This window comes from Ailuropoda melanoleuca, chromosome 1 (genome assembly GCF_002007445.2).
Source record: "Ailuropoda melanoleuca isolate Jingjing chromosome 1, ASM200744v2, whole genome shotgun sequence".
NCBI lineage: Eukaryota > Metazoa > Chordata > Mammalia > Carnivora > Ursidae > Ailuropoda > Ailuropoda melanoleuca.
In genome coordinates this window covers 11497426-11521148 of record NC_048218.1, presented here as the reverse complement: position 1 = coordinate 11521148, position 23723 = coordinate 11497426, and the positions used below count along the sequence as shown (strand labels likewise).

Sequence of the window (23723 nt, the reverse complement as noted above, 5' to 3'; positions counted from 1 at the left end):
GTAAAGGAGTACTTGCTACCATCAGCTTCCTTAACTTGAAAGCCCAAATGGCTGGAAGATAATTGTGTCTGCACCCCATCAGCCTCCCACCTTTGATGGGTTTCTCTTCTGTTCCAGCTCTGCCACAAGAGGCATTTTACCAGCAAGGAACAAAATTGCAAACATATTGGATATATCCTTTTGTTTTGTTTCGTTTTTAAGGAAGGACTGCTTACGGCTGAACCCTGCGATAACCACAATTATTAAATTGTAGCTGCTGCGGCTGTGACCGCAAGGGGAAGCAGACCAGCTGGGTAACCTCTTCAGAGAAATTGACATCAGATTCCGGTAAAAAATGTTGGGTGACTCTAGGTGATCTGTCAATCAACAGTTCTATTATTAATCCTGGAAGCCTGGTATTTCTTTAAAAAGAAGGAAAAAAAACCCTGCAATTCTCAGCTGTTCTCTGTGCCCACGAGGGTAGAGACAAAGTCTGTTTTAATCTATGCAAACAAAATCAACGATTGTGAAAAATTCATGGGTCGGGGAGAAGGCACACACATTCCTACGGGGCATCAGGCATCTTGCGACCCAAGGATGAAGGCCACGCTAAGGATGTTCGGTCAGGATGACAGAAGAGCTGATCTCCTTGATGACCGTTGTCCATCTGCCTGTCCCCCAGTCTTGTTCATGAGAACATTTTACTCGTTGAAGCCACAGTCAAGATTTCTGTCACCCATTGCCAAACCCATTCCTTACTGAAAAAGATTCTTAGATAAATCAGGAGGTAGATATTATATATTATTTATTTTTTTAAAAAAGCTTCAGAGATGGAAGATGGCAATTTTATTTGTAATCCCCGCCCCCCCGCATGTGTCCTCACCCTTTGCCATGCTGCTTGGCCAAGTATATTCCTGACTCATTGATATAGGATTTGCCTATGATCTTGCTCCGGCCCGTGGTATCCGGTGGGGGGAAATGAATAGAGGTTTTAAATGTGGTTGTGGGGTGAGGTTGTTTCTCTCTGGAACATGGCCCTGGGAGCTGCTGTTCCTGCACTGATCAAGACAAAGGGACCTCACCTGCAGCTTAGAGCTCACCCAGCTGCCCCCAGCAGGAAGGACAGCCCCCCAGCAGAGCCCGACCTAGATCAGCCAGACTTCAGACGACCCACACACCATGAACATGACAGTAACTGTTTTGGGTAAGCGATGGAGTTTGGGGATATTTTGTTTTGCAGTAATATTGCAGCTGATCAAGCTAGTATTAAGCCTACACCTGATCTTTTAGCTAGCCACATATCGTAAACAGTAATACGCTTCTACGACTTGAGTTTAAAGTCTGCATAGAGGGGCGCCTGGGTGGCACAGCGGTTAAGCGCCTGCCTTCGGCTCAGGGCGTGATCCCCGCGTTCTGGGATCGAGCCCCACATCAGGCTCCTCCGCTATGAGCCTGCTTCTTCCTGTCCCACTCCCCCTGCTTGTGTTCCCTCTCTCGCTGGCTGTCTCTATCTCTGTCAAATAAATAAATAAAATCTTTAAAAAAAAATAAATAAAGTCTGCATAGAATGCCATAGGATAGAATATTCTAATTTTTTTAATGAATTCCCTAGAATCAGCCAGTCAGGTGTTTCTAGTGTTTTGCTGATAGAAATAAAGCTGCCACGAACATCCCTGTATGAGTCTCTGTGCATATTCTTATGCTCCCTAGAACAAATCTTTATTATCTTTTTTTTAAAAAAGATTTTTATTTACTTATTTGAGAAAGAGAACAAGTGGAGGGGAGAGGCAGAAGGAGAAGCAGGCTCCCTGCTGAGCAGAGAGTCTGATGAGGGGCTTGATCCCAGGACCCTGAGATCATGACCTGAGCCGAAGGCAGACACTTAACCCACTGAGCCACCCAGGTGCCTCCTCCCAGAACAAATCTTTAAAGAAGGAATTCCTAGAAGTGGTGTTGCTAAGCCAGAGCGTATGCACACATTAAGACTTTTCGTACATATTACCAAATGGCCCTTCTTGGCAAATGTTGGAACAATTCACATTTCTACCAGCAAGGAATGAAAGAACTCATTCTTCCAAATCTCTCCAGGATTGGATATTTATCATGCTTCTTATTTTGTGTCAAGTCTGGATAGTTGGATGATAGTAATTCTTCTTTTTGATTGTTTTTTTTTTTTGTTATAAAAAAATGCAGGTTAAATATGGAACTATAGGTATGTGAATAGAATAAAATACAAATCATCTCTCAGGCCATTTCCAAATGCTCTCTAAGGCTAACATTTTATATAAATCCTCTAGTAGTTTATGTATTCATACTTATGTATAAGATACCTACACTTTTGATGGTTCCATGTTATTGCCAGGCTCAAGTTTTACACACGGATGTGAATAGAGACATTTAGTTTATTTGTCTATACTGGAAGTAAAGTTGATCTTAGCCCTTAATCTGACTTGGTAGAAGAAAACACTTAAATTTGCAGCCTGTTATGGACTGAATGCTTGTATTCTCCCAAATTCAAATATCAAAGCCCTAACCCCCAGTGTGGCTGTATTTGGAGTAAGGAGATAATAAGGTTAAATGAGGTCATAAGGGGAGGACGTTATGATTGACTGATGTCTGACTCACTTATCTGATTATCTGATTGACTGATATCCTTATAAGAAGGGACACCAGAGAGGTTTTTCTCTCTCCCATGTGTACAAGAGGTCACGTGAGCGAACAGAGAGATGGTGGCCTTCTGCACGCCAGGAAGTCTCAGGATGAAATCTACTTTCTCGGCACCCTGACCTTGGGTTCCCAGCCTCCAGTTTAAGCCAGATGGGGTGTGCTCGTTCCTTATAGCAGCCTGTGCTAACTAATAATGCTATTTACCTTGCCATCCGATTATTTCAGGCTCTAGAGAAAACCTCGCGTTCAAAACCTCAGCAGATCTATGTAGGAGAGCTTCTTTCACACCTTCCTGACGTTCAGTTCAGGCTCCACCCCCACCTTCCTGAGGCTCCCAGTGCCCCGAGGTTAACTCTTGGGGATCCTATGGCCCTTGTGGCAATGCACCCTCCGATGTGCCCTTTGTTTGCACCAACCTCTCCTCTGGATCTTCTAGGCCTTCCCTCTCAGATGCATTTTCCACTCCTTTATTTATTTATTTATTTTAGATTTATTCATGTATTTGAGAGAGAGAGAGAGGGAGGGAGAGAGAATTTCAAGCAGACCCCTCACTGAGTGCAGAGCCCCACACGGGGCTCAATCTCACGACCCTGAGATCATGACCAAGAGTCGGACACTCAACCGACTGAGCCACCCAGGTGCCCCTCCATCCCTTTAAAATGCTGTTCTTTGCCAGGTGATAAGTGCAAAGGCACTAATAATTTCAACTTGGTTGAAGTGTGGGTGTATTAGTCTCATAAGGCTGATGTAACAAAGTACCACACGTTGGGTGATGTAAATAGCAACAATTTATTGTCTCAGTTCTGGAGGCTGGAAGTCTGAGATCCAGGTGTAGGCAGGGTTGGTTGCTTCCAGCAGCTGTGAGGGAGAAGGTGCTCTCTTAGACTTGGTGGTTCGCCATCAATTTTTGGCATTCCTTGGCTTGTGGATCCAGCACCACAATCTCCACTTTCACATGGCGTCCCGCCATGACTCTTCACGTCATCTTCCCTCTGAGCATGTGTCTCTGTGTCCACGTTCTCCTTTTTTCATCAGGACACTGGTCCCTTTGGATTAGGGCCCACCCTCATGACCCCATTTTCACTTCTTTACCCTGTAAAGACCATGTTTCTAAATAAGGTCACATTCTGAGGTATGTGGTATGAGGTAACCCCCATACCCCAAATGGGCTTCAAGCATTTGAACGGAGAAGTAGTGAAAGAACTACAGTTGACCCTTGAACAACGCAGGGGTGAGGAGCACTGACCTCCCCACCCCACACACACAGTTGAAAATCCATGTATAACTTTTGATTCCTCCCCAAAACCCCCAGATCTTCAGCATATATTTGAGGGGGGGCATTTCAACCCATTAACAGTTGGTCAGCCACGTGGCACAGTTTCATTTTAACACAGCCTTCTGGATATCTGGATATCCACTGTGACTCCGGCAGGAGAATCTGAATGTGGGAGGGAGCCCGTCCTCCCCTTCCCTTCCCCTGGCCCAGGTCACCTGACCCTTAGTCACCTCTCATGGGGGCTGTGTTCTCCGTGTATCACAGAGTGAGGCCAGACCTCAAAGCTTTATTGAAATTTCCGTCTCTGCAGAAACCTCATGGAAACAGTGCCACATGATGACATTTAAAGAAATATAGCATATTTAAAGAAATATAGCATATAGGTCGAGTGTGTCTATGGAAAGACTCTGGAACTGAAAGCAATGGCCAGGGACTATTTTTTTCAACCAGAGAAGAAGCTGATGATAAGTATTATCAACAGAAAATGTTCTGGAAATCAGGCCAGCAAAACTTAAGCAGGAGTGTCATGTATATCTTCTTATAAATGCTTCTTGTCGTTAATCCTGGTTTTAATTTCTAGCCTTATTAAAGACTTAATGCTTTATCTCTATTCCTTCCCCCTGGAAAACGAGATGCAGGTAATGATCTTTATTTCTGTCATTTTCTCAGTGGTCACAGTGTCTGTGCTGTTTAATCTTTTTTATTTCCATGTGGATTAATGAGGGCTGGGTGGCTCTGTCTTTGTCCCCCTGATGAGTCCCAGAGACAAGCATCTGTGGGATTCAGCATCATTTCTGAAAGCTAGATTTTCGCCATGTAAACAAATGCCACAGAGGAGGGGGCAAGTCCTGAGCCCCAGCTTTGCTGAAGTGGGTTGGAACAGAATCTGGCTTCACCAGCTTTACGTCTCCCCATGATTGTGCTTATGTTCCACCCACGTATGCCTATTCCAAGTGCGAGCCCCCCCCATAACACAGAAATAACAATCATAGGAGTAGAGTCTTAGAGCCAAAAATGACCTTGAAGAGGATTTAATCCAGCCTGCCTTAAACAGAACAGAAGAGAGCAAAACACCAGAGAGGTTGTGTGATTTTCTGAAGGACATACAATGAGCCAGGAAGAGAAGATCCAGTCTTAATCTAATGTTCCACTGACTGTAGCCTAGTTACCCCTTTTGCAACCAAGGGTAGATATTTGGTATTCACTTGCTTTGAGAACATGCGTAAAGTTACAGGATGGAAATTTCAGATATCCACCGTGGGCATGTCCTTATTCTGTGAAGAACAGCAATCTTGATGAATACATACACTTATTTGGGGGGGAAAGTAGGGCTTAATACCAATATTATTTTTCTTCTTCATAAAAAAAATCATCTGAGGACGTTTCAAGGCATGAATTCCAAGAGCATGTATGATAAATTTGTTCTAGAATGGACTTCAAGCATTTGAACAGAGAAGTAGTGAAAGAACAATGCAGGGGCGAGAAGCACCGACCCCCCCTGACATAATTGAAAATCCACGTATAACTTTTGACTCCCCCGAAAACATAACTACTCATAGCCTACCACGGACAGGAAGCCTTACTGATAACACAGTCAATTAACATATTTTGTGTGTTATATGCATTATATACAATAAAGTAAGCTAGAGAAAAGAAAATGTTATTAAGAAAATCATAAGGAAGAGAAAACACATTTATAATACTATCTAACCGACTGAGCCACCCAGGTGCCCCGACTTCTCCTCTTATGAGGACAACAGATATCAAGATCCTTGATTGATTATACACACAGAGACTCCAATTCCAAAGAAGGTCACGTTCTGAGGTTCTGGGTGGACACGAATTTTGGGAGGACACTACTCAACCCTATTCCACTCTCCATTTTGTATTATTTCCCTTCCCCTTTGGTCAGAACTGCCTGACGCTGCCATTTCTTTCCTGGCAATTTGTCAGGAACATTTTGCCAAATACAAACATCCTCCTCTACTTAAAGATTCCTTTTGAATTTGAATCCAACCTCTGGAGACATTAGAAGCCTGCAGGTTTTGGTCTTTCTTCAACTCGCCTCAGGAAGAGATGGAACCATAAGGGGGTCAGATGGAGCTCTTCGCGACAGGCCAGATTGGTGTAGTGCCTGGGCATCTCCGTCGAGCGCGTCCTAGACAGGACCTGGCGGGGCCAGCTTCTTCCAGATGGTGGGACCCAGGATGTGCCGACAGCAATATCGCTGTTTTTCTTCATCAGAGGGAGTTCCCACTCAGAGGAAATGCATTTATTCATTCACTTTATACATCCAAATAACTGAGGACTTCCTATGTGTATAGAGGCTGAAAATGGTTTCTTTGTGTTCCCTTTCTCTTCTTTATTCTAAAGGATAATAGTTGCATCTAAAACGCCAAGTATAGAGCTGCTAGGGTTTCTGCAGCAAGGACTACCATATAAAAAACGTTTTCCTCCAGTTTTATTGAGCTCTAACTGACATATAACGTTGTACTCATTCAGGTAGACGTCGTAATGATTTGGTACATGTACCCGATGGTCACCACGGTATGCCCAGTTAATCTCCTTCTTCTCACATGGTTAAATTTTGTTCCTTATGTTGAGAACTTTTAAGACTACTCTCTTAGCAACTTTCAAATATATAATCCAGTCTTATTAACTAGAGTCGCCATGCTGTACATCACATCTCCAGAACATTTATTTTATAATTAGAAGTTTGTGCCTTTTGTTTTTTTTAAAGATTTTATTTATTTGAGAGAGAGAGAAGAGAGAGAGTGAGCATGGGGTGAGGGGCAGAGGGAGAAGCAGACTCCCCACTGAGTGGGGAGCCCGATGCAGGGCTTGATCCCAGGACCCAGGCAGACACTGAACTGACTGAGCCACCCAGGTGCCCCAGAAGTTTGTACCTTTTCACCACCTTCACCCACTTTCCTCATCCTACCCCCTCCCTCCTCTGGCAACCACCAGTTCTCTGTATCTCTGAGTTCAGTGTTTAATAATTTTTTCATTATTTTTATTTTTGAGAGAGAGAGAGAGAGGTGGGGGGAGGAGCAAAGGGAGAGGGAGAAAGAATCTTAAGCAGGCTCCATGCCCAGTGAGGAGCCTGACTCAGGGCTCAATCTCATGACCCTGAGATCATCACCTGAGCGGAAATCAAGTCAGACGCTTAACCGACTGAGCCACCCAGGCTCCCCTGAGTTTGGTGTTTTTACATTCCACATATAAGTGAGTGAGATCGTGCACTGTTTGTCTTTCTCTGTCTGACTTATTTCACTTCACATAATATCTCTATCTCCCTCTATGTTGTCTCAAACGGCAGTATTTCCTTCTTTTTTTTATAGCTGAAAAAATTCTATGATGTGATTTTATGTGTGTGCGTGACATTTTCTTTATCCATTCACCTGTCAACGGGCTTTTGGGTTGATTCCATGAGCTATTACCACTAATGCTGCAGTGAGCACGGGGTGTGTGTGCAGCCACTTCTTTGAGACCCTCATCTCATTCTTCAGATATACACCCAGAAATGCAATGACTGCATTACATGGTAGTTCTATTTTTAATTTTTTTAAAGATTTTTTTAAATTTTTTTATTTATTTATGTGACAGAGAGACAGCCAGCGAGAGAGGGAACACAGCAGGAGAGTGGGAGAGGAAGAAGCAGGCTCCCAGCGGAGGAGCCTGATGTGGGGCTCGATCCATCACGCCGGGATCACGCCCTGAGCCGAAGGCAGACGCTTAATGACTGCGCCACCCAGGCGCCCCTATTTTTAATTTTTTGAAGCAGCTCCATACTGTTTTCCCTAGTGGCTGCACCATGAGTAACATTTTAAAAAGTTGACCTAATTTCACGGCTTCTTAAAAGACATTCCGTTGTTTCTGACTTTAGCATAGGTCCTTCTTTTTTTCTGTAAAGAACCAAATGGTAACTATCTTATGGTTCGGGGGCCCTGTCACAAGTACTCAATTCTGCCATTGTAGCACAAAGGCAGCCACAGCAAGTGGGGGTGGGGAAATTCCAATAAAGCCCGATCTGGATTTCACATAATTTTCACAAAATACTTTATATGCGACCATTTAACAAACGTAAATTCTTAGCTTGCAGCCCATACAAAAATAGGCAGTGGACCCTGGGAGGGCCGACATAATCTAAGGAATTGTTGCCCAGCTGAGAGGCAGGAAGGAAGGACAGACTTGGCTTCAGGAACAACTTCCTCCAGGGATCTCACAAGTTCCAAGAATCTCTCTGCCTCTTGTCTGTGCGTCTTCCTTCTCTCTGGCCGCAAGCTATAGTTTTCTTCATGGAGAAAACTTGATCCCTGATGGCGTTGGAGCCTCATGTCCCATTGCCATGGCCATGAAGACTTGCAGAGCTCACTCTGCCTCCCAGTTCTGCACCCCTTGGGGCCAGGAAGCACTGCTCCACTTGGGTCAGGATCTGACCCAGGAACAGACATCTGAGGCTGACAGAGGCGGGGAGGTAGGAACATGGTGGATCCCTTGCAACTCCTAAAGTATGAAGGGCAATCCCAGACAAGTAGGAGTTTGGGGTGGACCAAGCAATAGCTGTCTCCCTCCAGAGCTTATAAAACAATATGTGTGTGTGTGTGTGTGTGTGTGTGTGTGTGTGTGTGTGTGTGTGTGGTGGGTAAGACAAGGCATCCAGACATTACAAATCTCCAAAGGATCTTTAAAACATGTGCTGGCCCAATAATTGCACACATCCCCTTTTTAAGGACCCCTAAGAGTGATTAACAACATTACCAAGAAAAAAACAAAGAAACAGCTGTTTGAGGCAAGCCACTGAGGAAGATACGTTAACACATAATATTTTTCATTTGCAAATTTTAACATTCCTCAGGGTTTGATAAGCATCTTTCACAGGAGAACTTTTTCTATCTCTGTACCCAATATTTGCTCTCATTTCAGAGAGAAAGTTTTAACGACTCCTGTTCTTCTCACAGGGAAGTTGCTGCTCTTTTCATGGCTTAACTAATGGCTTCTCAGCAAGATCAGAGCAGACGGGTCACCACAAACTCCCGAAGGTCTCACTCTCAGGTGGAGCTGAAGGGATGATAATACAGAAGAGGCTGGGCTGGGGCAGGTGGCCCGCCCACCGTGTACCTGTTTTCAGCCTGTTTGCTTGTTAGTCTCTGGAAAAGCGTGGGACCCCGCAGTCTAAGCAGAGGAACAAACCCACATGGACCAAACGCTCTGCAACAAAAAGGCTGATGGTAGGAGTCTGTGCTCATCGGCCTTTCTAAACCTGCAGGTTTCCTCTTCCTCCTTTGCAGTGAATGGAATGCCGCCTGGATTCCTCAGTTGACCAGCAGGCCAGAAACAGGAACGAAAGGTGCTCACGGACCCGTCACAGTGTGCTCTGTCTCTACAAAGATCATCTGCAGCCACTGTGGGGAAAAACTAAAATATTACCCAGACCAACCCATTCCACAGCTAGCGGGTGCTGAAGGAAGCGGGTCAAGCCCCATGTGAGGAGGGAGCAAATTGCCTTTGTGCCTACGGGGTAAGGAGGCACGTGCCACACACATCTGGGAAATCGCAACATTTGTCTTCTGTGTTCCCTTCATTCTCCTCTTGGCATCTCCTCTCACTGTTGACATCCTCATTCATTCACCAAACATTAACTGAGGACCACGCATATGTCAGAGACCCTCTTGGAGGGCCTGGGCTGGGTAAGAAGGTAAGATGACTAAGAGGAGCTTACAGTTTAGGGAGATAATCACACATGTGGGCCAATAATTAGAATATAATTCGCTAAGTATTAAAAGAAAGGAAGCCAATCAGGGTAGGCTTTAGAGAGGAGGTGACATTTGATAGAGGCCCTGAGGTATCACTGAGCTTTGCCAGGTGCAGAAAAAGAAAGGCTATTTTAGTCAGAGGGAGTTGCAGGAGGTGAGAAAGATGGCAAGTTCTGGTGGGTAGAGAATTGGCGAGTAATTCAGAGATGAGACCTCAGGGCACCCAGCAGGTGGTGACCCAAGGAAAGTCTGGAGGCAGGCTCTATGGGGTCCTTGGCATGTATTAGGTGCTCGATTAATATGTATTCAAAGAAGAATAGCACACACACAGGAGTAAAAACAATAATGACAGTGAAAGTAACGGCTATTTACTGATGACCTGCCTATTGTTTCAGATTTACGAGGAATTGAGAGAGGAATAAAGAATGACACAAATTCAGCTATTATAGTGCACTACATACTACCCAACTATCTACCCACCATCTACCATCACAGCGATCCCAGATCAATCATCTATTATCATCTATCTATGAAACAGACAGTAAAGACTAAGAGCTAGTAAAAGGGAACTTCAGGCTTCTCAGCCCTTGAGTCCTTCTGTGATGCGATGACCATGGGGAAGAGGAGTGACGTCAGGCCATCTGTCCTTCCCATTCCAGCATCTGTTCTGGGGAGTGGTCACTCTGAAGATGGGACCAGGCTCCTGTGAGATGCTGAGGGCAGCATCTCAGGGCCAACTTTCCTCCCAGGGGTCCAGATAATGCCCATTCATGGACGTCCTCCTGCACAGTAAGGGCATGACCTCAGACAGAGTTCACTGAGCTGGCCTGGTCTGAGCCTTGACCCTTGTGTGAAGAGGGCATCGAGTTACCTGCAAAGCATAGTGACTTTTTCAGAACAAGGGCTGAGTTAAGAGTACATATGTTAACATGGAGACCCTTAAAGATTTTGGGGGATGAACAGCAGTGGGAGATGTCTATATGGATTTTCTAAGATGATCCTTTCACCTGTTCTGAGAGTCAGGTCACTGCCCAGGGCACCATCATCTGGCAGGTCAGTGGGAGGGAGCTGCTTTCAACAATGCAGAGAAAGTGGGTAAAAGACCCCTCTATGTTGCAGAAACTCTGTCTCTGCAGTAACTGGAGAGAAGACAGGAGGACTGAGCAGTAAGGAAGGAGGTGCCCGCTCACATGCTTCAGGTAGGAGGGGGTTAGCACACAGAACAAACAGCACGCTTGCCCTGCTCAGCAAACTTTCTGGTCTGCGGTCACCCAGGGGAGCTCCGCACACACTTCTCCACTGCACTGCCACAGTGTAGACATTTTTGGCACTCCCCAAACTACCTTCAGAGCCCTTTTATGCGTCATAAAAGCAAATGTATCTCATTATAGTCATGTCTTATTTAGGACCCCAAATAATAGAGCTCAGATCGGTCCCTACCTTATTCTCCAGGCGAGGTTCAACCACAACACTTATAATAGCTAACTTTTATTAATCTCTCCCACGTGCCAGGCTCTGTGCTGAGCACTTTGCCTCATTTAGCGCTCTCGGGAACATTAGGAAGAGTAAGTGATGGTTAGCTCCATTTTGTGGTGAGGGATCCGAAGCACAGATTTACCACTCCTGATTATATTCAAGAGAATGTGCCTTTGGCTCCGCAGAGAATTTAGAAATAGGAGCCCCACACTGCTTTAAGTCAATTAGATGCCAGCGCACTGAAATAAACACACACAAAGCCTGTCAAGCCTACCACCTGGAAGGGGCAGCACCAACGCTGAGCTTTGATCTGCATGCTGGAGGGGCTCATACGCGGATTTGGGAGTAAGGCAGCACGAGGAAATGGGCATCATGGCGAATCCTGTCTCTGGTGAGGGCGATGGTGGAGGCATCTGGCTTTGGGGTGGCAGCAGTGACAGAAATCCTGGGTCCAGTGTCCACCATGGTGAGTGCCATGTCTGTGTGTGCCCAGTGGGGCAGTCGTGAGATCCTTGTTCTGCAATGTGACTGGGTTTCCTGGCCCCCAATCTTCTGGTCCTCCTAAAGACTGAACTCCCTATGGAACCCTTTGATGAGAAGCTTTTCTCCGTAGCTAGCTGAAGTAGGTGCTGCTGTTGTTAAGAACCCCACTTAGGGGGGCCTGGGCAGCTCATTGGTTAAGTGTCCGACTCCTGATCTCAGCTCAGGTCTTGATCTCAGGGTTGTAAGTTCAAGCCCCGCATTGGGCTNCCCGCATTGGGCCCCGCACTGGGTGTGAAGCCTACTTTATTTAAAAAAAAAAAAAAAAAGAGGGGCGCCTGGGTGGCGCAGTCGTTAAGCGTCTGCCTTCGGCTCAGGGCATGACCCCAGCGTTCTGGGATTGAGCCCCATGTCAGGCTCCTTTGTTGGGAGCCTGCTTCTTCCTCTCCCACTCCCCCTGCTTCTGTTCCCTCTCTCACTGGCTGTCTCTGTCATGTCAAATAAATAAATAAAATCTTTAAAAAAAAGAAAAAAAGAAAAAAGTACCCCACCTGGATCTCCTGGATCTTATTCCCTGCCTATGTTAATTTCCTCATGTGCAAAATGGGAATTGAAGTAACGCTCACCTCACAATTTTTTCACAAGGACTTTACGTGATTCTTTAAAGAAAGATCACTTTGCAGACTCCAAGTGACTGTATAAATATCAGTTATTTGGACTTAAGTTAATGGAACAAATATGATGCTTCCACTGTGGGAAACAGTCTAGCAGTTCCTCAAAAAATTAAACATAGAATTATCATATGACCCAGCAATTCTACGTCAGAAGAAGTAAAGCAGAGACTTGGGCGGATATTTTACAATGTTTATAGCGGCACTATTCACAATAACCAAAAGGTGTTTGCGGACAACCCAAGTGTCCATTGACAGAGGAGTGGATAAACCAAATGTGGTCTCGCCATACAATGGAATATTACTCAGCCTTCATAAGGAATGAAGTTCTGAAGCATGCTACAACATTCCTGAGCCTCGAAAACATGCTAAGTGAAAGAGACCAGACGTGAACGCACAAATACCGTATGACCCTACTTCCTTGAAGTACCTAGAAGAGGCAGATTCAGAGAGACAGAAAGTAGAATAGAGGTTACGAGGGGTAGAGGAGGAGGGGATGGGGAGTTAGTGTTTACTGGCTAACGTTTCAGTTTGGGATGATGAAATAGTTCTGGAGGTGGGTGGTGGTGATGGGTGTGCCACAGTGTGAATGCACTTAATGCCACTGAATTCACACTTAAAAATAATTAAAACGGGGGGGGGTAATCAGAAGGGGGAATGAAACGTGAGAGACTATGGACTATGAGAAACAAACTGGGGGCCTCAGAGGGGAGGGGGTGGGGAATGGGATAGACTGGTGATGGGTAGTAAGGAGAGCACGTATTGCATGGTGCCACTGGGTGTTATACGCAACTAATGAATCATCGAGCTTTACATCGGAAGCTGGGGATGTACTGTATGGTGACTAATATAATACAATAAAAAATCATTAAAGTTAAAAAAAATAATTAAAACAGTAACTTTTATATTATGTGCATTTTATCACAGTAAAAAAAAAATCACCCCCAAAAAAGAGAAGAAGAAATATCCTGGTGATACACTAGATTTTCAGAAACTTTGGTATCAGCTATTTTTCGTTTAGCAGATTGCAAAAAAAAAAAATCCATCAATTTGGTAGCACATTCTGGTTGGCAGGCTGGGAGGAAACAAGGCATCCTTACCTACAGCTGGTGGGAATGAAAAAGGGCACAACCCCCAGAGGGCAGTTGGGCAGTAGTGATTACACTAGCAAGAGTATCTACCCTTTGACCCATCTGCTTGCATAATTGAACCTAACTAATACACCTGTTACGTCCCCCACCTGTTCATATCTGGTCCCTCCATCCTCAATGCCACCCGTGGTTATTGGTGGGAAAGAGATCTCGAAGAGGGGAATGAGCGCATATGTGAACGTTGACATTTCTTCTTTCTCTATAGCTAAACATTGGCAAGATCATGTTTGTTTAGAAAGGTTTGCACAAGTCCTTTGTCATGAAGATTTCTGGGAAAGGTGATGGTGAACCTTGTTAAGGTGACTTTTTAGACACCAATTAAATGTCCTGATTCAAGGACCACAGGGCGTGAAGAGAACTTACAAGAGCCTTGGGTGTATTGATCTGAACAACTCATCAGGGATAGCTCCTTTGCTACGTGTGGTTACAAATGACCACGCTTATGCTTTTTTACCCTGTCTAGCCTAGATTTTCTTTCCCCGAGGAAACATGAAAGTTTCGCTGGTCATTGCCTCTCCATCCCATATTTTATGTTCTGGAGGGGGAAAAACTCACGGTCAGAGAGAAAAGCAATTTTTCCTGTTGCTAATAAGCTATGTATGTGCCAAAGATTGGTTTCTAAATTTCTCTCAAAGATTCTGTGATTCAAAGTAAGGGATTTAGTAAACTGTAGTGGATAATTGTACGAAATGAGAAATTAAAGGGGTTTGGAGTCTTTTATATATTTCAAGTTTAAAAACAATGTGGTCTCCGCATCATTAAAACTAAACTTTCACCTGCTACAAATTTCCTTCTTTGTTCCGCAGGCTATTGTTTGTTTGGACAGAGAGGGAAGGAGGCTGTCAGGGGTCCTTCACGCGGCACAAATGAGAGCAAAAACCAGCGGGACCACAAGAGTTAATGAGAGAATAGCTGCAGATCAGACAGTGGACTTGGGCACGGACACTTTATCTTGAATTTAAAAAGTTTTCCAGTTGGTCATTGGGGGTCACAGCAAAAGGAATTACTTTTAGAAAATAAATATCGAATGACTCAAGATGTTTTACATAATTAGACTCACGCTTGTGTCATGACTTAAACTTCACATTTAAGCAAACAGCCTGTACTTAGGATGTCTAGGTCTTAATATGGGTTCCTGTACATATATTCTGAAAAATACATACAGAGATATGGCATTTATATTGATACACCTAAAAATAAATTTCTTTCAAATAATAGGCAAGGACAACAGTTTCTTCCCCCCCCCCCAGTCACGGAAATAATACTTAATTCATTTGTCACGGATCTAATATGTCATGAGCCAATCTGTCAGATGGTTTTCCCATCCAACATAGTCTCATTTTATCTTCGGAACAGCCCTGTAGGTCAGGAATTATTCTTCCCATTTTATAGATACGGTAACTAAGGCTCAGAAGACAATACTGACTGACTACTGAGACAAATGTTTGAACCAGGGAGATGCATGGGAAGATGATGAGTCTCTGAGAAAGGCAAATAAAGTAAAAGGCTGAATTATTGGGAATACAGTGAACTTGTTTAGAAAGATGAGAAATGTTACTCTCCCCCTGGAGTGGGGGCCAGTATCAGTGTAGGACATTGAAATACAGAAAGGTATTTAATATAGGGAATTGTGCTTCCGTTAGTGTAGAAGGGCTAGAGAAGGGGAAGGCAGAAGGCATTCACTAGGCATCAAGGTCACATCACAGCAGCTGAATCCAGAGGGGAGGAAATCGCCATCACCATCAGAACATGCTGGTCTGCAAAGCCAATGCCAGAGTGGAACAGGAAATCTGGCTGGCGCAATGCTTGCGTCTGGTGGACCCTACCCATTGCACACCTTCTCCATAGCAAGAACATCTGTGCCTCACCTCTGACTTGCAAATCGTGTGCAAATGCATCTGATTGGCAGGACCCACTTGCATCTAGCTCCCTTGTGGGACAGAGTCTGGGAAGTGCAGCTTAAGACTTCCAGTTTCTGAATATGTGGGAGCATCAAAAGAGGATGGGAGGAGGGTAATCTGAACTATGGTAACAAATGGATCCCCCACATTCAGTGCCTTTAAGAATAAAAAGTTTTGAGGCACCTGGGTGGCTCAGTCAGTTGAGCATCTGACTCTTAATTTCGGCTTGGGTCACGGTCGCAGGGTAGTGGGATTGAGCTCTGTGTCAGATTCTGCACTGGGCGCAGAGTCTCCTTGTCTCTCTTTCTCTCTCAAATAAATAAATAAAATCTTAAAAAAATAAAAAATTTATTATTCAGGGGGTTGTCCGGGGCAGGGATCAGGTCAATGGCAACCCTGCTCCATACAGTCACGCAGGGACTCGGGCTGTTGATGGCTTTGCTGTCTTTAACATGGGGTTTCCAAGGCTGTCCTGGTGTTCATGTCATGGTCAGCTTGAGGAAGGACACGGCATGGAGGAACATGTATGAGAAGTTTTTGTGGGTGTGCCTGGAAGCGGCATCATCGTTTCTGTGTGTGTCCTGTTAGAAAGAACATAGTCTGGAGAATGTTGTAAGCTGGGCAGATATGTGCCTGGTGCCTCTTCTAAACTGGAACAATAAAATATGGATATTAAGACAGCTGGCTGTCTCTTTTCATGGATGGAAAGGATGCCAATTTCCAACAGGTGATACCCAGCAAAGGGATAGTCTCTCTTGCCAATTTTTATTTCCATTATTTGCAGGTGCGATTTGGAGTGACATTAGCCCAGAAGGAGCCACACGTCTCATTATACAGGGAACTGTGCATTTCCTCCCTTGCTCCTCACAAAGTTAAAAAGCACTTTCTGTAGTTGAGAATTAATGCGTGTGCTCTAGCTGTGTTTCCACTCATGGTCAGTTGGGATGGTATTGCAATTTTAATTTCTCTTGTCAAAATAAAAAATCCCCTGTACTAATCTATTGTTATATTGTGTGTTTTGGTTTGTAAATTCGCTATTGTAATATTTCTCCTCACCCTTCACATACCCTAACACCCCCCCNCCCCCCCCCCCCCCCCCCCACACACACACACACACACACACACACACACACACACACACACACACACACACACGGTATTTTACCTGCAATTAGAGGTGCTGCCAACAGGTGGTAGTAGTGTACTGCTTAGACTAATGTTCTGCGCTGAGGACGTGGTCTTAGAAATAAAACATAAATTTTAAACTGATTTTTTAGAAAATAATGTAATTTTTACTAAAAAGACCCATCCTTACAGACTATTACTAAACCCTATATTTTAAAAACTACCCTCCCCAGACCTACATGTACACATTCTTGGAAGTCAGATTAAATTTACTAACGCACAAGTGAGATCATGTTGTATTTCCTACGACTCTATTAAATTCGTGTTCTCTTCTCTAGCTTGATCCCTAATTATTCTTGCTCACGGTGTGACACTGTGTCCTCTGGTCAAACTCCTGAAAATAGACTCAACTTCCTAACTCCCAGACTTTGGTCAAGACATGAGAATCTTCCAGCCTGAGAATCATCCTCCTTCTCACATTTCAAGGACCAGTTTGAACACTGACTCCTCCATCATGCTTCCCATGATACTGTGGTATAAGGGAGCTCCCTTTCTATAAACTTTCTATCTCTCTTCTGTGTCAAGATCATTACTCTTCCCCTTGTGGTCAAGTTGTTTGTCAAGGTCTCATATTTTCCAATAGATTGCAAGTCCCTGGAGGAAGGACCATATCTCCCTTATCTTTGTACCACTGGACAGCCCATATCTCTTTTCTGTGTTTCTAACAACTAAAATTAGTGTCATCAACAAATGAAGAAATAAGTGCATGGATGAATTAAAGCAATGCTTAGGGTACAAATTTGATACATTTATCTTTGGAACTCAATTTTTATCAGCCATGGCTTAATCTAACCCATGTTCCCAGAACCAGTCTGCAATGATCCCAATTGCTGCTATTAGCAACTGACTTTGGGTAGAGAAATATTGGCAATTTTAATTTTTTGCTTGTCTTATTTCTACATTTTTTAATTGCAGTAAGCTGTATATAACAAAAATTTACCACTTAACCATTTTTAAATGTGTAATTAAGTAGCAGTAAGAGGGATGCCTGGGTGGCACAGCGCTTAAGCATCTGCCTTCGGCTCAGGGCGTGATCCTGGCGTTATGGGATCGAGCCCCACATCAGGCTCCTCTGCTATGAGCCTGCTTCTTCCTCTCCCACTCCCCCTGCTTGTGTTCCCTCTCTTGCCAGCTGTCTCTATCTCTGTCAAATAAATAAATAAAATCTTTTAAAAAAAAGTAGCAGTAAGAATATTCACATTGTTGTGCAACCAACACCACCATCCATCTCCAGAATTTTCCTCTTCTAAGATTGAAACTCTGTACCCATTAAATAATAACTCTCTGTTCCCACTCTCTCAATCCTCTGATAATCTCTATTCCACTTTGTCTCTATGAATTTGACTTTCTAGGTACCTCATATAAGTGGAATAATACAGTACTTGTCCTTTTGTGTTGAACACATTTTATTTAACATAATGTCTTCAAGGTACATCCGTGTTGTAGCATCCACCAGAATTTCCTTCCTTGTAGGGCTGTATAATATTCCACTATAAGTATACACTAGCTCTTATTTACCCTTTTATCCATTGATGGGCATTTGGGTTGTTTTAATCTTTTTGCTATCGTGAATAATACTGCTATGAATGTTGGTGTATCAGTATTTGTTTGAGTCTCTGCTTTCAATTCTTTTGAGTATATATCTAGAAATAGAATTACTGGATCATATGGTAATTCGATGTTTAATTTTTTTGAGATCCACCAGGTTGTTTTCCACCATTTTACATTCCTGCCAACAATGCACAAGGCTTCCGATCTCTCCACATTCTCGCCAATACTGGTCGTTTTCTGTTTTTTAATAATAGCTATCCTAATGGGCATGAGGTTGTATCTCATTGTGGTTGTTTCTGCCTTTTAAGTAATGAAAACACACTAATTTAATTTGCAAAGATTGAAGGGTGGACTGTTTCTATTTCTCTCTCCTCACCGATTCATTTGCAGGCAAACACTTCTCAGGGCCGTGCAAAGGCTCTGTGGTCATGCTGAGCAGACAGTGGCTGACCTGACTCTCCTCAGGTCCCCATCCTTACTCTTCTGTGAAATGAGATGGTGTGATGAATGGGGGGAGTTTCACCTCAAACTGTTGGATCCATCAAGGGACATGAAAGCATGAGTAGGGATGGCTTTAAGGCAGCCTTCCTGGGGGGCCCCATGGGCTATGAAAGCCAATAATGCTGACTGTGTTTGAAAAATTGCCTTAGGAGCTGTGACTGTGTGTACGTGTCTTTTTTTTTTTTTTTAAAGATTTTATTTATTTGACAGAGAGAGACAGCCAGTGAGAGAGGGAACACAAACAGGGGGAGTGGGAGAGGAAGAAGCAGGGTTCCTGCTGAGCGGGGAGCCCAATGTGGGGCTCGATCCCAGGTCCTGGGATCATTCCCTGAGCCGAAGGCAGATGCTTAACGACTGAGCCACCCAGGTGCCCCAGTGTATGTGCCTTTTAAACGGTTTTATTGAGATATAATTCACATGCCATACAATACATGCATTTGAAGTATACACTACACTGGACGATACAGGCTTCCAGTTACAGAATGAACAAGTCATGGGAATAAAAGGCGCAGCCTAAGGAATATAGTCAATGCTATTATACTAGCGTTATATGGTGACAGATGGGAGCCAACGTAACATACGGCCAAGAGGAATCGCTGTGTGGTATACCCGCAACTAACATAACGCCGTGTGTGGACTATAGTCAAATTTTTTAAAAATGTAAAAAAAATAAAGTGTATACTGCAATAGTTTTGGTATATCACATTATTGATTTAAAAATTTGTTTATATAGCAAACTGATGCCATGGTCCCCCAACAAGACGCACTGAGGAGGACACCCATCACTTATGTCGTGCTTGTGCCAAAAATGCAGAGCCTGACCCTATTCAGCTCAAACCCAAGTTGTAGCATAGCCTGCCGAGCAACTGGCTTGCACTCTTCAAATACGTCCACGTCCTGAAAGCTACAGAAACCGAGGAATTTTCCAGATTAACAGACACGAAGGACGCATGGCAGCCAAATGCAATACACGATTAAGATTGGAGTTTGGGTCGGGGATAATTTCCATAAAGAACATTTTTTGGTTGGCTGGCAAAATTTAGGTATGGACTATGTATTAGATAATAGTGTTATATCAATGTGAATTTTTTTTTTTTTAATTTGGCAACTACTGTGTTTATGTCAGAGAATCTCCATGTTCTTGGGAAATACACAGTGAAGTGTTTGTGGGGGAAGGGGTAATGTCTGCAGCTAACTCAAAATGTTTAGGAAAAAAATGTGGGGAAGGTGAATTTCAGGTATAGAAGCGGGGAGAAGGAGAAGGGGAGGGAGAGATCGAGTGAGAGAGAGAAGAGAGAACAGATGATTAAGGAAACGCACAAAATGTTAACCATTGGTCAGTCTTGCCAAAAATTATTTCTACCCTGGAATTTTTTTATACTATTGCAACGTTTCAGTAAATTTGGAATTATTTCAAAGCAAAAAATACACAAAAATAAAGAATCAGCTGAAAAACAAAGCAGCCCCGGCCTCTAAGACATTTGTGATCCCCTATGGCCTCCTCGCTCCCACGCTGCTCCCACTCTGGACACAACAGAAGCAAGGAGGCAGCGATGGGAGGCATAAAAGCCTAAGGGGGAGAAAAATAAAAGAAATGAGGCCAGTTCACCTGCCGGCTGTGGCTTCCAGCCCGAAGCAGGTCTGAGCTGAAGTAGAGGGGAAGGGTTAACATCATGGCATCTCTGACACGGAGGCTGTAATACCAGAAGTGAGACAGCGTTTGTTCCTTGAAGTGACTGTCCAGCTCCTGGGCCTGCAGGAACTGTTATCCAAGGGCCAGGGGAGACTATCACCGCTAAATATTCAAAGGAATGGCGAGAGGTCAGAGGTCATGGTGTGCCCTCAGTGAGTTTCCCACGGTTGGCCCAGGAGGAGGAGGTGGTTCTGGCTGGGGAAACTGCTGCTTCTTCACGCTTCTGGAAGCCCACACTGAAGAGCGTTCTCTCACCTGTTGCGAACTGCTTGGATAGTGCACTAGAAAAATCCATTAACTCCTCACTTGTCAGGTGACTCTGACCAGAGATCCCTAAGAATGCGGCACTTGAGTGGTGGCTGGTGGGGACAGAGGAAGGAGGGGACAAAAAGCTGGACTGAGGAGGGGACAGGCAGTAGACAAGCTTCACCCCTCATACTCTGGGCGGGCCCCAAAAGCCGCCTCACGCTGACACGGGTTCCTGACTTTTGCTTATATAATGTTATTCCCATGTGGTTTGAAGGTACCTGGAAAGCCAACATCTCCACCCCCACCCAGCCTTTCAAAGGTCACTTCCTTCACCTCAGAAGAACTTACAAAGGGCTCCTTACAGCCAGGTTAGCCCAAAGGTCACTCACCGAGACAGCGGCCAAAGGAAGGAGGGGCCAGAAGGTCAGGATGGGCCTCTGTTTGGCCAAATGACCTGGGATTTATCATTTCACCCCTAGTGGCCTCAGTTTGTCTCTTCTGTGAAGGGAATGTGGTCTCGGTCCTTCCCAGTCTGCCAGGCTTTGAGAGTCTTTGGGGAAATCCTTGGAGAACCTAAGTAACCCCGTACGATCCACAGTTAGAGCAAGAAACAGTGCGCGCACATTGTGGTATCTGGGGGAAGTTCCATCGAGGCCAAAGTGTGGTGTGGGCTGGGGGAAGGGCCCCGCAAGGACAAGTGCGGCACTCCCGGGCTGACTGGAGTGCTGGGTGCTGCCACCACCCTCAGGCCTGAGGGCATGGAATGGAGATGGGGCTGCGAGGAGGTGACATCTGACCGCGGCAGGTCTGGAGGGACTCGGCCAGCCTGCGGCGATCCCCAGAGAGGGACCCAGAGAACACAGGGTCTGACCTCTCACCTCTAGCTCCCTCTCACCTCTGGCGCCATTGCCTGAGGACCCCGGGGAAGTCAGAGAACATGGGAGCCCCCCCACCGATGCAATCTTCCCAGGTCAGCATCCTGGGCACAGAGCAGGGAGATGGGCGTGGGGGGCGGAGCTGGGGGTGCAGACGGAAGATATCAGGCACAGGCCACCCTTCTGACCTCTAGTTTTTCCTCTTGTCCTTTGTCCAGTTGAAAAGTGCGCATCCCCAATGTAGGACCACATGAAGTCCCATCAGTTACTGTACCACTGTGGGGTGATATCAATTCAGCCAAACTCCCACCCGAAACCTAAGCTTTTAGCTACCGCCAGTGCTGTTCATACTAGGTAATGACGAAAAGAAAGGCAGGGAATGGTTCATTTATTTAACTGACATGGTTCCTGGTTGTAGCAGGTCACAAATTCAAGGTGGTAACCACAGCTGCCTTCTGCCCTCATCCTTCTGTGCTCCCCCTTGTCCTATGCCAACTTTAGCGAGGTTGAGTTCTTTACTTAGAAGGATCACCTGAGCCTTCATTCTGGAAGGATTTGAGTCCTTGGTGATTCTCTTTCTATTGTCTGGGGCTAACGGACAAGGAAGTAATGAGAAGTATCCTAGTGAATGTCCTGGGACCCGCACATGAATCTGCATCCCCCGTTAGGTGATTTGCCCCATGCTTATTGGAATCGATCACTCTGGTCAACACAGTGATCCTCTTCACCGGTGATTAGGTGGCATGCGGATCCCTGAAACAGCCATGCCTTGGCTCCCGGGGTGCATCATTTCCCCCTTGAATGCCCTATCAGTCAGAATCCCACCAGAAAAACAGAGCAAGTCGGTCGTAACCTGAAGAGATTTATTGCAGGGAATGGGCTGCCTGAGTGTGGAGGTGACTAGGTGAGTGTGAGCCCCACAGGGCAGGCTGGCAGGAAGGGCAGCCTAGAACTCTTAGATAGGAGCTAAAGCTGCAGTTCCCAGGGGAGTCTCTTCTTCTGCAGGGAAACCTCGGCTGGGCCCTTAAGGCCTTTCAACTGATTAGATCAGGCCCACCCAGATTCCTGAAGATCATCTCCTTTCCTTGCAGTGAACTGACTAGAGATGTTCATCACATCCTCAGCACACACAGCCACACATAGGTTTGTGTTTGATTAAATAATGGGCTAGAGCCTGGCCAAGCCGACACATCAAAGTGACCATGACGGGCACTGACAAATTCCAAACCCTCCAATTCCTAGATGGGAAGGATGGGAGGCAAACACCCCTTCAGAGGGTTACATTGTATAATGATGGGAGGGATTCTCATCTCCACCCTTTCGCTTCCCAGCCCAATGCCTTCTGGCTAAAGGGAAGACAGCCCCCTATAGTGGCTCCCTTTGAAGGTGTGTGGGACAGGTGCAGACAGTACTGTGACCTCAGTGTGTCATCTCTCAGCTAGCACTCTCCCCGAACCTTCAGCAGGCCATCCCTCTCTTCTCTTAAGCCAGAAACTTGGAGTGATGTGGTATTTGTGCATTAGTTCATTACCATGCTACTTTCCCACCCCCAAATATAGGCATACAGAAGGGGAAATTTTTGCTAAGAGATATGTTGGTCTCTTATGGGGTAGAGCTGATTTTTTTTTCATCTTTTACGAACAGTCGCGCTTTCTACAGAATGCCAAATGTTGCACTAAATCGTAGCAAACCAAAAAATGTTTTCCCTGGCTCTTAGGTACTCAAATTTCAAAAAATGGAGTTTCAGATCATCTTCTTGAATTCCATGAAGCATTTTATGAAACTGCAGAAAATATAGATTGTTAGTCCTTTGTCCAAGTAACGCTGGACTTTGTTCATCTAGCAGCACATTCGGCCAAAGGTGCAAATGTACATTTCGGCAAGAGTTCCTTTAGGTCTGCAACCTTCTTATCAAAGAAAATGCAAAGATCTTCCCTGCTAATTGTTCTGAATTTAGGGGATGTGATTTTCCTATTGGGGTTATTGATGCTTTTGTAATGAAAGTTCACGGTCAACTTTTGGTTTCCTCAAAACATGGAGAAACGCTTCATGAGAGTTGCCACTTGGTAGGAGACAGCGTCCTGGGCCCTGTGCCTGCAATGCAGATGTCATTATTGCCCACCACGGAAAAGAGGCTGGCCTGTTGCAAAATCCTATATTCAAAGTTTGGGACAAGAAGAATGTGCTTCTTTAATTTGGAAAGACATTAAGGATGAGAACGGAGGAAAGGCTGAGAGCAAAACAGTGAATATGCTGTTCAACAAAAACAGTCTGATGGTCTTTGAAGGGGCCGCAAGGAGCCTAGCAAAGGA

At 44.9% G+C, this 23723-nt stretch overlaps 1 long non-coding RNA gene across 3 annotated transcripts; it reads left to right on the top strand.

Annotated features, from left to right (window-relative positions):
- Positions 1-970: 970 nt before the first annotated feature.
- Positions 971-20044, top strand: LOC117801488. Of its 3 annotated transcripts, XR_004624048.1 has the most exons (4): positions 971-1183; positions 8884-9620; positions 10074-10877; positions 19328-20044. It is a non-coding gene; the product is annotated as an uncharacterized LOC117801488 (long non-coding RNA). The 3 variants fall into 3 exon arrangements; XR_004624049.1 differs by lacking the exon at positions 19328-20044 and having other exon boundaries at positions 8884-9443; positions 10074-11897; XR_004624046.1 differs by lacking the exon at positions 19328-20044 and having other exon boundaries at positions 10074-11897.
- Positions 20045-23723: the final 3679 nt, after the last annotated feature.